This window comes from Protopterus annectens, chromosome 15.part0, assembly GCF_019279795.1.
Source record: "Protopterus annectens isolate FY-2018-M chromosome 15.part0, PAN1.0, whole genome shotgun sequence".
Lineage (NCBI taxonomy): Eukaryota > Metazoa > Chordata > Ceratodontiformes > Protopteridae > Protopterus > Protopterus annectens.
Genome location: NC_056749.1, coordinates 686,375,998 through 686,392,897, shown reverse-complemented (window position 1 = coordinate 686,392,897; position 16,900 = coordinate 686,375,998).

The window sequence follows — 16,900 nt, the reverse complement described above, 5'->3', positions numbered from 1 at the left end:
TCTATACAAACTCAGTAGGAGGTAAAGACGTTTTGTGATCAAATGAGTTGTAACTGGTACATAACAAGGCATAAATGACACCGTCACAAGCACACTGAAAAACAGAACAGTCTGTATGGCAGGAGGCAGTAGGCTTGCAGTACCTCAATTCATGTAAGTAATGTCAATATAGGTGAAGTATATGCTACTGTACATCCAGATACCTTGTGACAGCTCACCCCTGATAACCTCACATTTTGTAACAGCCTAGGTGGTCATTTATGGTGCTCCCCACCTAGACTCAATAATACAGGCCCATATACTACTGTTAAATACACTGGCCTCTGTAGTGCATAAGGGCACACATGTGTTGTGTAGGTGAGGCCCACACATATATGGCCCCAGCCCCACTGTATGTGTGGGGGATACAACAGCAGTGGACTAACGGTAGCAATGGCAGTGTGATATACTCACAGCCCACTACAGAACAACCCCCAACAGCATGACATATGTGCAAAGCTTGGTATGTAGATGGAGGACAGAGGCTGGCACACAGGCACATATGTGGAACACTGTTGCCATACACTAAGCAAGTTGCTGGTGTTAAAGGATAGTCTGCAACATACCCTTAGTCAGGGAATTGAGGTTAGAAACAGAAATGGATGTAGCCATGTACAGATAGCATGCAACACACACACTGCCAGTGTAATATCTGACACAGAACCTGTGTGGTGGACAGACATCACATGAGAGGCATACCTCTGTCCAGCTAGAGGATAGGCCCACAGTAATGAGCTAACCAGACAGACTGCATTCCAAGGTAGACTAGTATGTGCACATACACACCCTGTAACACCAGTACTATACAAAGCATAACACAACTCTACTCACAGTATGTCTGTAGTTCCTGATCTTCCTACAAATATAGTGTGCAGGTTCACCTGTAAGAGGTATTGCTACCTGCTGTCTGTAACACTGATGCCCCCACACAGAAAGGATATCCATCACACAGGAAATGTAAAGGGACAACGCCCACATGCTGTAGGGATTTATAGTGGACTGTTGCCATGACAGTGGTAATTAGAAGTAGTACATATGTGTAATTTTATATATATATATATATATGGCTATCTGGATAAGTATATGTACATATATTTTCACCATATGTCCTAGACATGGAGTGTAGCCCTACCCCAGCCCCTATAGTCCCAAAGTCATAGTGCAAGGGGCTGTCAAGTATGTATAGAAGGTATATTACTAGACTATTGCTACTGTCATTTGGATTGTCTTCACAGACATGGTGTGTGTGGAAGGTGACATCTGCTTGTAACATGTGTGCCATTGGCTACTGACAGACATCCTAAGGAAATCATTGTACAGTACCACCACTAGCATGTAATGCCCCTGTGGAGTGCAGCAGAGATATTGGACAATATATGTGGAATTTCGGACACACCCTGTATAGTCCAGACATATACACATACTCCCTTAATGATCAACATGTGTACCAGGCCTGACAATATGCATGTAGACAGCCATGTAGATGGGCATAACTCATAACGACTGGTATACATTTGCCACCATAGGTTTTCGATTTACACACTCCTGTCTGGCCTGACACATAATGACTGCTGGCACAGGGGTGCCATGGACACATACTACCACTAGATATTGACATACATCTGTACAGCATCCCACTGCTCTGTCTGACATACATGACTTTTAAGAGAGGCCCGGCAGCAGTACATCTGGCAAGTATATGCACATGACATCTCACTGGATAAGTGCACTAAGCTGCTAGGCATGTAACAATGCATTGTGCAGGCTACAGGCAGACTGGCTCAACACTGGCCTACATCTCGTATGGGGGAATGCACATGTGCCTGCATATATAGCAGGCTTAACAGCCATGTCACAGCACAGGGTAAGATACACCTGTGTGAAAATGCATAACCACAACCAATGTGAACACAGCCACAGCCACATATGGTAAGCTAGCATAATATTACAGTATATGGACTATCTGTTCTACACCATCCTCATATGTGCCACTCACAGAATGACCCTACATATACTTTGCAGCTACACAGTTTGGTCTGATGGCTGTCTGTGGTATGGCGCATGTGTGTGTATGGCTCTATAAACATGTACGGCAAAACAGTACCATACATTGGGGCAGCATGTAACATCAGATATTAGAGGAGCTAGAACAATGACATCTACCACAGTCTGTACACAGGCTAAAGTATATATTAACAATGCACACACTGCCAACATTCACCATCACTACACAGACCTCAGTACTGTACAAACATTTACAGAATGTCCAGGTTATGTCATGAAATATAACCCCTACTGTACATGACATGTGTAGCAATCTGATATATCACTGGCTTGTTATCAGATATAATGACACTATTTATGGTGTATAGCATATATGCACCACTTCATGCATGACATATGTACAAAGATTGACAGAGGTGTGACTGACAGCACATGCACAGGGCAAGTATAGACATGTTGCTGTGATAACCTCACAAATTTACCATTGCAATGGGGTTTGTTGCAACATATGTCCTATGAGGGATATGAAGTCAGTAACTGTCATGGCTTTCACCATCTACAGACTGCAATCCTCACACTACCTTCTACATTCCCCAGATAGCTGCACCGTGGCTAACACATGAAACCAAAGGCACAACACTGCCCAGTCTGCAGATGGCCCTGAAGATGGGGGTTCCTTATATACATGGAACTGACATGGCAGGTATTACGACATGTACGACAGGCATATCCAGACAAACACTGTTAAACCAACATTACTCCAAATGCAGTATAGCAGCACTTACAGTCTGTAGTTAGGCCAGGCACATCCCCCTCCTGTCTGTTGCCCTCTTCCACAGTGTATATTGTTAGAGGTAAATCCCCAATCCATCTAAGATGCTGTTTGCCAAACAACAGATCTAGTTTCTGCTCACAGTGACTGAAAAGGGCCAACATCACCATGATGTTCCTAGGTATTGCAGTGTGTTTTCATGCAATTGGCTATGGGAATGTTACCACAGCTGTTCCATATGCAATCAGCTGGGAGGGCTGCAATTCATGCAGAGGCCATCAGCTGATCATGAGCATCACTTAATATACACATGCTGTTGCCTAAGCAAAGCAGGTGTGGGTCTCCACATCCACCAGAGAGGGAGTGGGGGAGGCAGACAGAGGCAAATAAATGTCAGGGAGGGGTGGGAGAGTAAAACTGAAGCATGTTTGTGTCACATACCTACCAGCACAGGATATCAAACCCCTGACAACTATGTAGTGCTATCACAGTTCAATGCAGTTATTGGATGCACCACATGGGTTACTTGCTGTGGAGCACTGAGAACATATATGTGATGGTGAGTGACATCTGCAACAGGGATACAGTAGATATACGGTAGGTGATGTACACATGCCTGTCTGCATGAACAGGTGCCAGCATCAACACAGGCAGACTCACACAGGGATGCACACACATTGACACACTTGGCAGGGCCAGGAGTGCAACTCATCACTAGTGGGATTGCCACAACACATCAATGTGCAGGTATCACATGCACCACACTGGTCATATGGAGGTCATATGGGCAAAGAGTATGAGGAGGTGTCAGACATCAGACAGCATGTTTCAGTATGCCCTGGGGGATTGTAGTGAGTGTGGATGTGGACATACACACCATACAAAACAAACACAAACACACAGGGTGCCAGTTTTGACATGCATGGGTGCATGTATGCATGGATGTGTGGTGGTCAACTGTGCCAGCAGGTTGTACAAGGGTAGGCGAAGGGTATACCTTGGCATCAGGCCACATGACAATGATCTGTATTGTGGCTCAGGCCTGTAGTTTCTGCATTTGCCCACACAGGTGGGTATTGCATCCCCCATCCAGTCACCTGGGTGACTATTGTGTGTAGCCAATGCTGTGCATCACTTGCCATGTATATGTTCCTTAGTCCATGACATGGATGGTGTCTGGGGTGTGTACACCTCCCACATACATGTACAGTGACATGTTCTACTGTACCTGGGATGTCTGGCCCATGTTGTGAACACAGATTATCATCAGATGTGCCAGTCTTGCCCACCTGTGGCAGGAACTGGTAATGGGCAGCAGGTTTACCCTGCACCTACATTGATAGCATGCTAACAGCATTCCCTGATGTCAGTGTCATCTGTCCATACAGGGCATGTTGTCAGGCATGGTATGTCTGTTGTGAGTCACATGTGAAGGCACCATAGGTGGTGCAGGTGTCCATTGGGAAACATGGTGGAGGTGCACTGTCTGCATGTATGTGCATATTGGACAGATGGGCAGGGTGAAAAGCCCTCTGTAGCCCACTGCTATCATTGCATACTTACTATCAGTGGCCAATATGCAGTGTACTACCCACATATTGGCTGTTGCCTAAGCATGTGTGTGCATATCACACATGGGTTGAGTGTGTGCTCTGGGTAATAGTGGGGCTGCTAACTGTGATTGGCTGGCCCTGATGTCACATGTATGGGTATGGCTTTGCACCCCAGCCTGTCAGTTAATTTACATCTGTTATCCCTGTATGGTTGACATTGTGATATATAGTAGGGCCACCATAAAAGAAATAAGCAAAACCCCCTCAACATTGCCCACACACTCACAACCACCTCTACACAGGATATGAGTTACAAACACACACCCACACCAGTCATGTCTGGAGTAGAACCCCCACCTAACTAGTTTATTACACTACAGCACTATGCAGTTATAGTACGCACCACATACAGTACTGCAGGACTTCTTCCCCAAAGGTGTATTTCACAATGAATGACATCAGCAGGATTAGCAAACTAGGGCATTTCAACTGTACTGCGAGTGACTAGCCTAAAATGCATTACTCCCTACACAGACAGTGAGACACACACAAAACATCCACAACTGATATGTGTGGGTATAGAACCCCTGACCAAGGTCTACATCACACTACAGCATGGAGCTGTTATAGGATGCACCACAGGGATTACTAGAGAAGCCCTTCCCCAAAGGTGTATTTCACAATGAATGATATCAGCAGGATTACCAAAGAAGGACATTTCAACTGTACTGTGAGTGACTAACCTAAAATGCATTGCTCCCTACACAGACAGTGAGACACACACAAAACATCACCAACTGACATGTGTGGGTATAGAACCCCTGACCAAAATCTATATCACACTATAGCATGGAGCAGTTACAGGTTGCACCACAGGGATTACGACAGACCTTTTTCCACAAAGTTGTATTTCATAATGAATGACATCAGCAGGATTGTCATTGTAGGGCATTTGAAATGTACTGCGAGTGAGTAGCCTATAATGCATTGCTCCATACACAGACATTGAAACACACACAAAACATCCAGAACTGCCATGGGTGGAGATGGAACCCTCCCACAGTTCTAAGTCACACTACAGCAGTACACAGTTACAGGACGCGCTACAGAGATTACTGAGCTACAACCTTCCCAGAGGAGTATTTCTTGGTGGGTGACATCAGCAGCCCTGCCAAAGTTGAGTATATGAATGCTAAGGAGTTTGAGTACTCTAAAAATCATTGTTCTCTACTCAGCCAAAGACAGAGACACACAGGCACACAGATTCCCACACACACACAGTTGCCAAGTCTGAGGTTGGAACATCTACCTAACTATATTATCACACTACAGCAATACACTCTACAGAGATTACTTAGCTACATCCTTCCCGGAGGTGTATGTCTAGGTGAGTGACATCAGCAGCCTTGCCAAAGTTCAGTATATGAATTGTACGGAGTGTGAGTAGCCTAAAAAGCATTGCTCTCTACTCAGTCAGACACACACACACAGATTCACACACACACACACACACACACACACACACACACACACACACACACACACACACACACACACACACACACACACACACACACACACAGCTTCCAAGTTTGGAGTTAGAACACCTACCTAACTACTTTATCATACTACAGCAGTATGCAGGTACAGGATGCACTGCAGAGATTACTGGACTGTGACTTTCCCAGAGGTGTATTTCTAGGTAAGTGACATCAGCAGCTTTGCCACAGTTGAGTATATGAATTGTACGGAGTGTGAGTAGCCTAAAAAGCATTGCTCTCTACTCAGTCAGACACACACACACAGATTCACACACACACACACACACACACACACACACACACACACACACACACACACACACACACACACACACACACACACACAGCTTCCAAGTTTGGAGTTAGAACACCTACCTAACTACTTTATCACACTACAGCAGTATGCAGGTACAGGATGCACTGCAGAGATTACTGGGCTGTGACTTTCCCAGAGGTATATTTCTAGGTAAGTGACATCAGCAGCCTTGCCACAGTTGAGTATATGAATTGTATGGAGTGTGAGTAGCCTAAAAAGCATTGCTCTCTACTCAGTCAGACACACACACACAGATTCACACACACACACACACACACAGCTTCCAAGTTGGGAGTTAGAACACCTACCTAACTACTTTATCACACTACAGCAGTATGCAGGTACAGGATGCGCTGCAGAGATTACTGGGCTGTGACTTTCCCAGAGGTGTATTTCTAGGTGAGTGACATCAGCAGCCTTGCCACAGTTGTGTATATGAATTGCACAGAGTGTGAGTAGCCTAAAAAGTATTGCTCTCTTCTCAGTCAGGCACACACATTCACACACAAACACAGTTGCCAAGTCTGGGGTTAGAACACCTACCTAACTTCATTACACTACAGCAATGTACAGTTACAGGACACGCTACAGAGATTATTGGGTTATGACTTTCCCAGAGGTGTATTTCTAGGTGGTGACATCAGCAGCCTTGCCAGAGTTGAGTATATCATGTGTATGGAGTGTGAGTAGCCTAAAAAGCATTGCTCTCTACTTAGTCAGACATACACACAAACACAGTTGCCACGTCTAGGGTTAGAACACCTACCTAACTAGTTCATCAGTATATGCTACAGAGATTACTGAGTTATGACTTTCCCAGAGGTGTATTTCTAGGCTAGTGACATCAGCAGCCTTGCCAAAGCTGAGTATATGAATTGTACAGAGTGTGAGTAGCCTATAAAGCATTGATCTCTACTCAATCAGACACACACACAGATTTACACACAAACAGTTGCCAGGTCTGGGATTAGAACACCAACCAACTACTTTATCATACTACAGCAATATGCAGTTACAGGACGTGCTACAGAGATTACTGGGCTATGACTTGCCCAGAGGTGTATTTCTAGGTGAGTGACATCAGCAGCCTTGCCAAAGTTTAGTATATGAATTGTACGGAGTGTGAGTAGCCTAAAAAGCATTTCTCTCTACACAGTCAGAGACAGACAGACACACACACAAACACACACTCACAAAATTGCCAAGTCTGGGGTTAGAACTACTACCTAGCTAGTTTATCACTACAGCAGTTATGGGACACGCCATGGAGATTACTGAGCTACTGCTCTCCCAAAGGTGTATTTCACATTGGATGACCTCAACCGGCTTGTCATAATACTGCTATGTGGAGGACGGTGTGTGCATGGGCCATAACCCATTCATGTAGAGGTTGACATGCCACATGCAGGCACACACTGGGTCATATGTCACAGGTACATGTATACAGCTACTAGATGACTAGTTCCTTGTACAGTCATGTTGCACAACTGGCACGTGCACCACATAGTCTGTCCTGCTGACATTACTGGTGACTAGTATCTGCAGTGAGTGACATCTGCACCTCATTTGTTTGGGGCCCTTTTGCTGTGTGCTGGGTGGGACAGGCCCAGATGGCTCCTTGTCACAACCACCCTCTTCCACACATCTATGTCTGTCTACCTTTGGGTTATTATAGTCTGTTGTCCTTACATATATGTCTGTATTCCTATCCACTGTGTGTGCAAGGCAGGAGTGGTGCATACTGACATGTGTCTGCACTAAGAACTGTGACTGCCAGATATGTTTGGTCCACTGGTGTTTGCAGACATGGCCTTCATGTGTTTAAGTGTGTGAGAATGCTCAGTATGACCTTTTAGTATGTTGTTGACTGACATCGCCTTCATTCCTCTAAGTGGGTGAGCATGCCCAGTATGGCCATCTGTATTGTATGTGTGGATCAAGTCCAGGTAGCTTGTACTGAGGTGCTGACCTTTGTGTTGTACACCAACAGGTAGCACGCTGTGTCTGCAGGGTATCCATCAATCATTTGTCATTGACTGTTGCTAAATTTCTGCATAGTGGGGGGGCACCTGACTGTTTCTACATTTCTAAATAGGAGTGGGGGGGCACACCTGACTGTTACTATAAGTGTACGTAGGATGAGGGGCACACCTGACACTTGTACACATTTACTAGGACTGTACTGGTATGTCGGGTACTCCATTTCAGTCTGTAGTCTTACCTATTGTGCTGGCTAGAGGCATACCAGTGTACTACAGATCTTAGCTTTAATTACCTACATATTAGTTTCTGACTTCCTAGCCTTCACAACTTACATCCAACTGCCTGGCCTGCTGTAGTCTGTCTGTGTAGGCCTGGGGGTGGGGTTATGCTTAGGGGTCATTCAGAGGCCATAGTACAGCATTTGTTTGTGTTTGTCTACACCTATCTTGCTGGCTGTAACTGTTGTTGGGTATGTGACCCTCCCCCCCCCAACTGGCATGTGTGAGTCACTTACCTTGTGGTTGTCCCAGTATTGAGGGTAGTGCTGCAGGGCTGCCTATGTCGGATGCACATAGTACACTCCCTATACATGGTTGAGTACAGGTAGTGTCATGTTTGGCATCCCTTTTACTGTATGTGCGAGTCAGAGAGAGGTGTCATTCCCTGGGTCCCTACTGTGTCAGTGCATATGCTATGCGTTGCCTCTTTGCCAAGGCGAGGGCATACTGGGCATGCCTCCTTCTGCCTACTGGAGCAGGGTCAGGTTGTTCCTCCTCCAAGTCACTCTGTGCCTGTGCAGGCCTTGGCAATGGTGGGGGGCTGTGTGGCCCTGCCCCATGCTGTTCCTGCTGCAGCTGTTTCCACGGGATCATATTGTGTAGCATGGCACATACAAGGACAATTTGGGTACATGTAGTTGGTGAGTACTGCAAGGCTCCACCAGATGTGTCCAGGCACTGGAACCATGACTTGAGCATCCCAAACACATGCTCTATTATGATTCGTGTTTGTGCGTGTGCCTCATTATGGAGTTCTTGTTCGGGTGTGTGTGCATTTCTGATGGGTGTCATCAGCCATGGCTCCAGTGCTTATCCAGCATCCCCCACTAGGTGACCATGTGGGATGTCCCCACTGGCAAATGTCTGGTACAGCTGTGTCAGATGCCAGATGTGGGAATCATGGTAGCTTCCAGGGCAGCCAGCACACACATTCATTATTATGCCCTGGGCATCGCACACGACCTGGCAGTTGATGAAGAGGAAGCCTTTGCGGTTGTTGTAGACCCTACCCCGCTCACCAGGTGGTGCTTTGATGCACATGTGCGTGCAGTCTATTGCACCCAATACCTCAGGGGTTTTCTGCTATTTTGGTGGAAGAGAAGCATATTGCAGGCCAATGCCTCACGGGTGATGGGGAAATATACGTGCTCACCGACATGTGCTGACATGACATCCAGGAACTGGTGGAGTACCCTGGATGCTGATGCCTGTGAAATCCTCCTCATATCCCCAGTTGGCCTTTGGAAGGTACCTGTAGCTAGTATTCTTAGGCATACACATACCTTGGTATCTACTGGGATGGGTCCCCCTCTGTTAGTTGTGTGTGTGAGGCGTGGCCGGCACAGCTCCACAATTTGCTGTAGAAGGTCCCTGTCCACCCTATAGCGCTCCACTATCTCTAGCTCATGTAGCCCTTGGTAGGTTACCTTGGGTCTGTACAATTCGCCTCCTCACTGTGGGTTGCTCAGCAGCATTCACATCCTCACCACCCTCAGCCTCTTGCAGATGCTGGTTTATGATAGCAAAAGCAGCCCCTAACATTTTTTCTCTTGCTTTCGTTTTGTAAAATTTCCTTGTTCATATACATCAGTGGTGCAGAGTTTTTGGGAAAAACAAGGGGGAAAGGTGTTTGCATAGTTTATAGTGGTGTGCCGGACTGGGCTGGTCCTCTGCCTATGTAATTGGCTGATTCTGATACATTTCACCTGTCAGCTAAGCTAGTTCTCCTTGATTACCTTCCTACTGCTGTTTTCCCTTCTCATTGCCTCCCTGTTTAAGCACGTGTGTGCGCTGCACAAACGGAGTGCTCAAATGAGCACAGAGCTGTTATTTCCTGGTTTAATTTCTTTTTTTCTTGCTGTAAAATCCAGTGCGTGATGCGCACACCTGCTTACACTTTGTAAAGAGTGCTAGGCAGATTTAGACACACTCCTAGCTTAGCTGTGCTAAGCTAGGAGCAATCTCGAGCCACAGGGCTCCAATCCACTTACAGTATGCCTGACACCCCCTCATGATGTCACCTATATCCTAGTCTTGCACCCAGCTATTTATACTCTTACACTCTTGGGACCTGCCTCACACCCTGGGGAAAAGTGGGATTCATTATCCTTTCCCTCATTTGCATATGATTGCCTGCTAATGCATATTTACATGTCCCACACTGAGCCTCCCCCCTTAGCAACCATTACTCACTGGCCAGGTTGTCTTCTGTCTTGACTTGCATGGCAGCATACTGCTTTTAGTTAGAATGCTTATTATAGGTTTATTTTATTATTTTCCCCCCGATCCCATTTGCCTGCCGCTGCCCTATGCTTAAACAGCCGAGTTGGGTGGAAAAAAAAAATAAAAGTTTTTTTTTTTAATTTTTTTAAACAGTTTTCAATGCCAATGGCCTTCTACTTGGCCATTGGCATGCTTCCTCAATGATATGCAGCCTTTATTTGGAGTTGTCATAGCTCCGTTTTGTAGTTTGCAGAACTGTACTCAGTTACTAACCGAGTGCATTTCTGCAGACTGCACTCATCCTGCACTGACAGCTGACAGCTTCCTGTATCACAAATTACCCTCATTTGCATGGTTTTCACCTGCAAATGAGGGTAATTTGCATACAGGTGCTCGGTCCTTGCAGGATTAGCCTAAGAGCTCACGTGCACGTTCCGGGAGATCGTTCCTGGATCGCACGTTGGCCATATTGCCGAAAATAGCTCTTAGACTAATCCTGCACACAATAAAGGGCTTCGTAAATCCGGGGGATAATCATACAAACAAGCATGCCAAGTACTTACACTAGTATATAAAACATCCCCCTTAAAAGATGTGTGACAGATACACAAAAGCAACTGTCATTTATGTTATGGAATACATTTAAAAAAATGTGTGCTGAACAAATTGCTCAAAGATACATAAAAATCAACATTGTTAGATTTTATCAACAGTTATAAGCCCAGCTACCATGTGATGATTTCACATACCTTACAAATGGATGACGGGTATTCCTGCATTGTAATCCATAAACATGTTATTGTGATAAATATAGGCCTAAAGCAGGGGAAGATACATTTCAGTTCATAGGTTCATAGGTTCATAGGTTCATAGGTTGGTACTAGGCTATCAGCCCTAGGGCCTATACAAGCCTAGCCATAACAATTCCCTGGCTATTTCTTCCCACATTATTTACTTTCCTGGACCCCTGTCTAGCAGGGCGACTGACGTGATCCCTGGGGTGAATTTCCTTTCTCCCATCCAATCGTCAAGGTTCCTCTTGAAGAGGTCCAAAGAGGCACTCTGCTTGACATGTATGGGCAATCTATTCCAGAGTCTGGGGAGTCTCTGGGTCAGGAACCTATCCCTCCAGCATGTTTTGTTTATTGTGATGACAAGGTTTAGATCCCTGGAGCGTGTAGCTCTGAGGGATTGGGATTTCTTTAAGTGTAGCATGTCCAACAGCTCTGGGTTTGACATGGCCTTGTATGTTAAGCAGAGATCGCCTCTGAGTAGACGATATGCAACAGAGTATAGCTGGAGTTTTTAAGGCGGTCAGCGTAGGGCATCTGCTTTAGGCCTGTGATTCTCTTAGTGAGGTATTTCTGAGGCCTTTCCAGTTGTTGTAGATGTCTTGAGAGGTACATACCAAATGGGGCATTGTATTCTATAATGGGTCTAATGAGGGATGAGTACAGTGGGACAATGACCTCCTTTTTCTGGATGAAAAGCCCTTCATGATGAGGTGTGCCACATAGAAGGATTTCCTGACTGTTGTGGCGATGTGGTTATCGAAGGTGAGACCACTGTCCACCTGTGTCCCTAAGTCTCTTATCACACTTTCTGTGTTTAGTGTACTGCCACCTATATGGTAATTCATGGATACATGTTTTTTCCCAAAGCGGATAACAATGCATTTCTTGGCATTGAGCTTGAGCCCATGGCTCTGGCACCAAGCATCTGTTTCTGTAAGGCCCTTTTGTAGAGTATCCACATCATTTGGGGATTCAATAATGGCTCCCAGTTTGCAGTCATCTGCAAACTTTGTTAGCCAGAGTCCCTTAGTGTTGACCTGTACTTCAGAGAAGTAGATGCCAAACAAGAGCGGCCCCAGGACTGAACCCTGAGGTACTCCACTTGTCACTTGTCTGGAGATGGATTTGGAGTCGGCTACTTTTACAGTGTGGGTTCTATCAGTAAGCCATTTAGCAATCCATTGGGTGACATAGGGATTAATGCCCAACTTAGTAAGTTTATCTATGATTCCAGAGTGGGGGTGGTGTCAAAGGCCTTGGCAAGGTCTAGATAGGCTGTGTGGACCACCTTACCCTTGTCCATGGCTCTGGAGACTGATTCAAAGAAGTCAATCAGGTTCAGGAGACAAGATCGGCCCTTCACAAACCCAAACTGGGTGGGGTCCAGTGTTTGAAGGTTGCCAATGTCTTTGTTTATAAGTTCCATGATAATACACTCCATGGCCTTGCAGATAAGGCTTGTCAGACTGATGGGATGGTATTTTCCGGGATCCAAGGTGGATTCCCCTTGTGGATTGGGATAACTGTAGCTCTGCACCACTCAGTAGGCACAAACCTGAGGTGAGGCTATGATTAAACATGACCCTTAGGTGAGGTGCCAGTTCATATTGTAGTTCATGTAGTACACAGCCGGGATGTCATCTGGTCCCATGGATGCTGTATTCTTGGCTTTAGAGAGTGCGTTTTGTACCTGTGTGGCCGTTATTACTGGAATTTGGCAATCTTCCGGTATTGAGATGGGCCATTTAGGGGGTGAGAGGGGGGTGGAGTTGGCACTGAATCGATCTGCCAGGATATTGGCAATATCCTTTGGATCAGTATATTTAATGCCATTCTGTTTTAGCTCAGAGCAGATCTGAGCATTGCCATTTAGATTCTTGACATAGTTATAGAATGCTTTGTGGTTGTCTTTGGAATCTTTGGCAATTTTATTTTCGTAACTAGCTTTGGAGGATTTTATGAGGCATCTCAGTTTCTTACTGAGGCTAGTAAGGAGTTTTTGCATCCTGGGATTTTCCTCTTTTCTGCAAAAGTTTCTTCCTTTTGTTGTAAAGTTTGTTTATGGCAGGGGACCACCAGATTGGCTTCCTTTTTGGATGAGAGCATTTTGGTTCTGTTTGGGATGGCACGATTCATGCATGAGTGGATGTGCTCGTACAGTGCCTTAGTGTAGGATTCAGTAGTTGAACTTTCAGTTCCGTCTGCATGGGTGTTATGAAGTTTGTCACTTCTGACTTGAGTAGCATGAAGTTGGCTTTGGAGAAGTTTTTATGGTGGTTTCTTTACTGGGGTGGGGTGGAATGTGGATGTTAAGGGTGATTAGCTTATGGTCAGACCTGACTAATGAGGGGTGACCATAGGTATGGAGCATTGATTTCCCATGTTGGTAATGACCAGGTCTAGGATATTGGAGCCCTGGTGGGACTATGGATTAGTTGATCCAGGGCATTGGAATTTATGAATTCCAAGAACCGTTAGCTAAAGGTGTTGGGACATGAGTAGTTTTCCCAGTTAATGGCAGGGTAGTTAAAATCACCCAGTATTAGGGTGTTTGGTTCTATCTTAATATTTTCCAGTATGTTTAGAAAGGTGTAGTGAGAATCTTGGGGTATGGTGGGGGATCTGTAGCAAGCTACAATTTGGATTGCAGTCTTACCTAGTGTTAGTTGCACTTGGAGAATTTCAGACACATTGTGTTGGCCAACTAGCCTGGTGGTGTGAATATCCTTGGTGAATATTGGCACCCCTCCACCTTTAGTGTTTCGGTCCTGGTTTGGTGGCCGAAAAGTGTGGTAAGAGTTGTAGCCTGGTATTGCAGGGGTGCTCTCTGGAGCCTTGAACCAGGTCTCAGTTACTGCACAGATATCGATATTCTCCATTTTTAGGAGTGCCTCAAGAGAGTGCATTTTGAGGTTTAGACTTCTAGCATTGAGTAGCATTACCTTCAGATTTTGCATGCTAAACACCTAAACCTAAACAAATCAGCATACCCCTCTCCCTCTGCTGATCCTCAAGCCTGTGCATTTGCATGATGCACATGGATCCTCCTCACCTGAAATCAAAACAAGAGAATGTATGAGAACTGTATTTTCAAATAACACTGATATACATTTCTCAACATAATTTGTATATATTTCTTTCTGAAGAACACTGGTTAAGCACAATACACAGCTGACATTTTTATATTCTGGTGTTAACATCTTTGAGCATTGATTGTAGGATATACGATTCAAACCTGCAACCTATATCCAAACTCCAACTATGAGAACTACATGTATAACTAACACAGCATGTTTTTCAGGCAGTGAAAAGATTTTATGTTATGACATCATCTTTATGGGAGATGCTAATACTGCTCTTGGCTTAGGATTGCAAACTATGAACATGTGCTACTTGTGTAGCTAAACAGTTGGAAAAACACATTCAAGTTATCACTGTGTTCAAATGCATTAATAGTAATGCAGAGCATGCATTCCTCAGGCCGTGTGAAAATGTTATGTAGGATACAGATTCTGCTCTACATTAAGGTCACAGAAAGGTATGTGTGAGGACCATTATTCCTTGTTAAGTTGCACATCAGTAGGAAAATACATATATATTCCCTGTACTTCATTTCAACTGTTAGTCTGCCCATCCCAGTCCCTCACAATTTGAGGATGAATTTGTTCTACTATTGACTTCAATATTTCATGAGAAAACAGACCTTCATTGCATTTTTGCAAAGTATACAATAGTAATGAAAAATTTCTCAGACATATAATAGGATTTAGCAAGATATATTGCCCCTGCAGTTAAATAGCTGATGTTAATGGAATGTTATGGATTACGGACATATTAGTAGAAATTCAATGAATAACCAAGTTATTCGCAACTTCGCTCAAAATCTATGTTAATATCAATAAGTGTAATATGCTTCTATAAATAAATGCTTTGGTTATAATAAAGCAAGATAACCATTTCTGATATGTGTCCCTTCTCTGGATTTAAACACACAGCACTCCAAAATGTAGACATGATGGCATGTTGCATTACAAGATGAAATACCGACCAGCACATGCTATTCTTAAACAAGTAGCTACTGCTCTACAAACCCTGTTATTAAAAGCTAATGAGAGTGTTATGTATTACAACCATATTTGTAGAAATTTGAAGACTATCTCATTGAGCTGTTACCAAGCACAACATAAACCTGTGTACATAAAGTATATGGTCCTTCCAAAAAATGCTGTTGGTGAAGTTAACCAAGACAATAAGTACAGATACATGTTTCCCCATGTCGTTTGGAACCAGCACTGTGACAAAAGTTAGACATGCTGGCTAGTTGCTTTACATGCCAAGCTAACATCAGCAAGGATTTCATTGTAGAAAACAAGTACTGCAGGTGTTTCTTACAAATCCTGCAGTAAATGGATGAATACTGAAAATACATGCAATGTTTGGACCTTTCATTGTAAAAAAATAACAGCTATCAACCCATAACTGAAAAGATGTGATTAAGCAATGAGATAGACATTACTTTTTAAATTAAATAAAAGTGTCCTTGTAATTGTTTAGGAGGAACAATGTAAGAAAATTATATACCTGTTTGTATTCCAGCTTGTAATAGTCCAATATGTGATACAATGGGACAATAATGGAAGACTATGAAATGCGCAGTCATCCACAGCCTAGCACTCAAGCCATTTATTTCTCAGCCCGGCACTTGCTCAAAACTCATAGCAAGCACTTATAAACCCTAGCACTACAGAAGGACAAGGCTCTCTATTCGACCTTACCAGCCATTCAGTAAAACAGTTTACTGTACCTATCCAGGCATGTCCAAAGGGCAGTTTCAGGTGCCAAACACTAATACATGCGAGAGATGCAATTATACAGCCAAACTGGAGGGTAAGCTCTCTCAACCCGAGACTGGATCAGACAGTCAAGAGGAGAAGGGAAATACTGGCATCACACCACCAGTCTCACATAGACTCATTAAATCAGCACTGGCAAAAAACACACGTAAATACATGAGAACATACTCGGAAGCTCTAAATAAAAATTTGAAAAAGCAACAGAGCCCTCAAAAGCAGACATCCAAGCAACCTCCACTCCCTAACACAAACCATGAAACACATACGTCACAAAACCAGTATGCCACACAATCACAGCCCTCAAGGCAAAATAACATACCCAACATACTAGTAATAGGTGACTCCATAGTCAGGCACACTGACATCCCACTCACTAGGCTGAATAAGGAGAAGGTTAACGTTAGTTGTCTGTTGGGTGCCAGGATCCGCCACATAACACAAGCACTCAGGTCACTCCAGAACAAGTACAAATACGACTCTGTTATTGTCCATGTTGGTGTGAATGACGTGAGCCGTACCTCCCTGGACTACATGAAAAGAGACA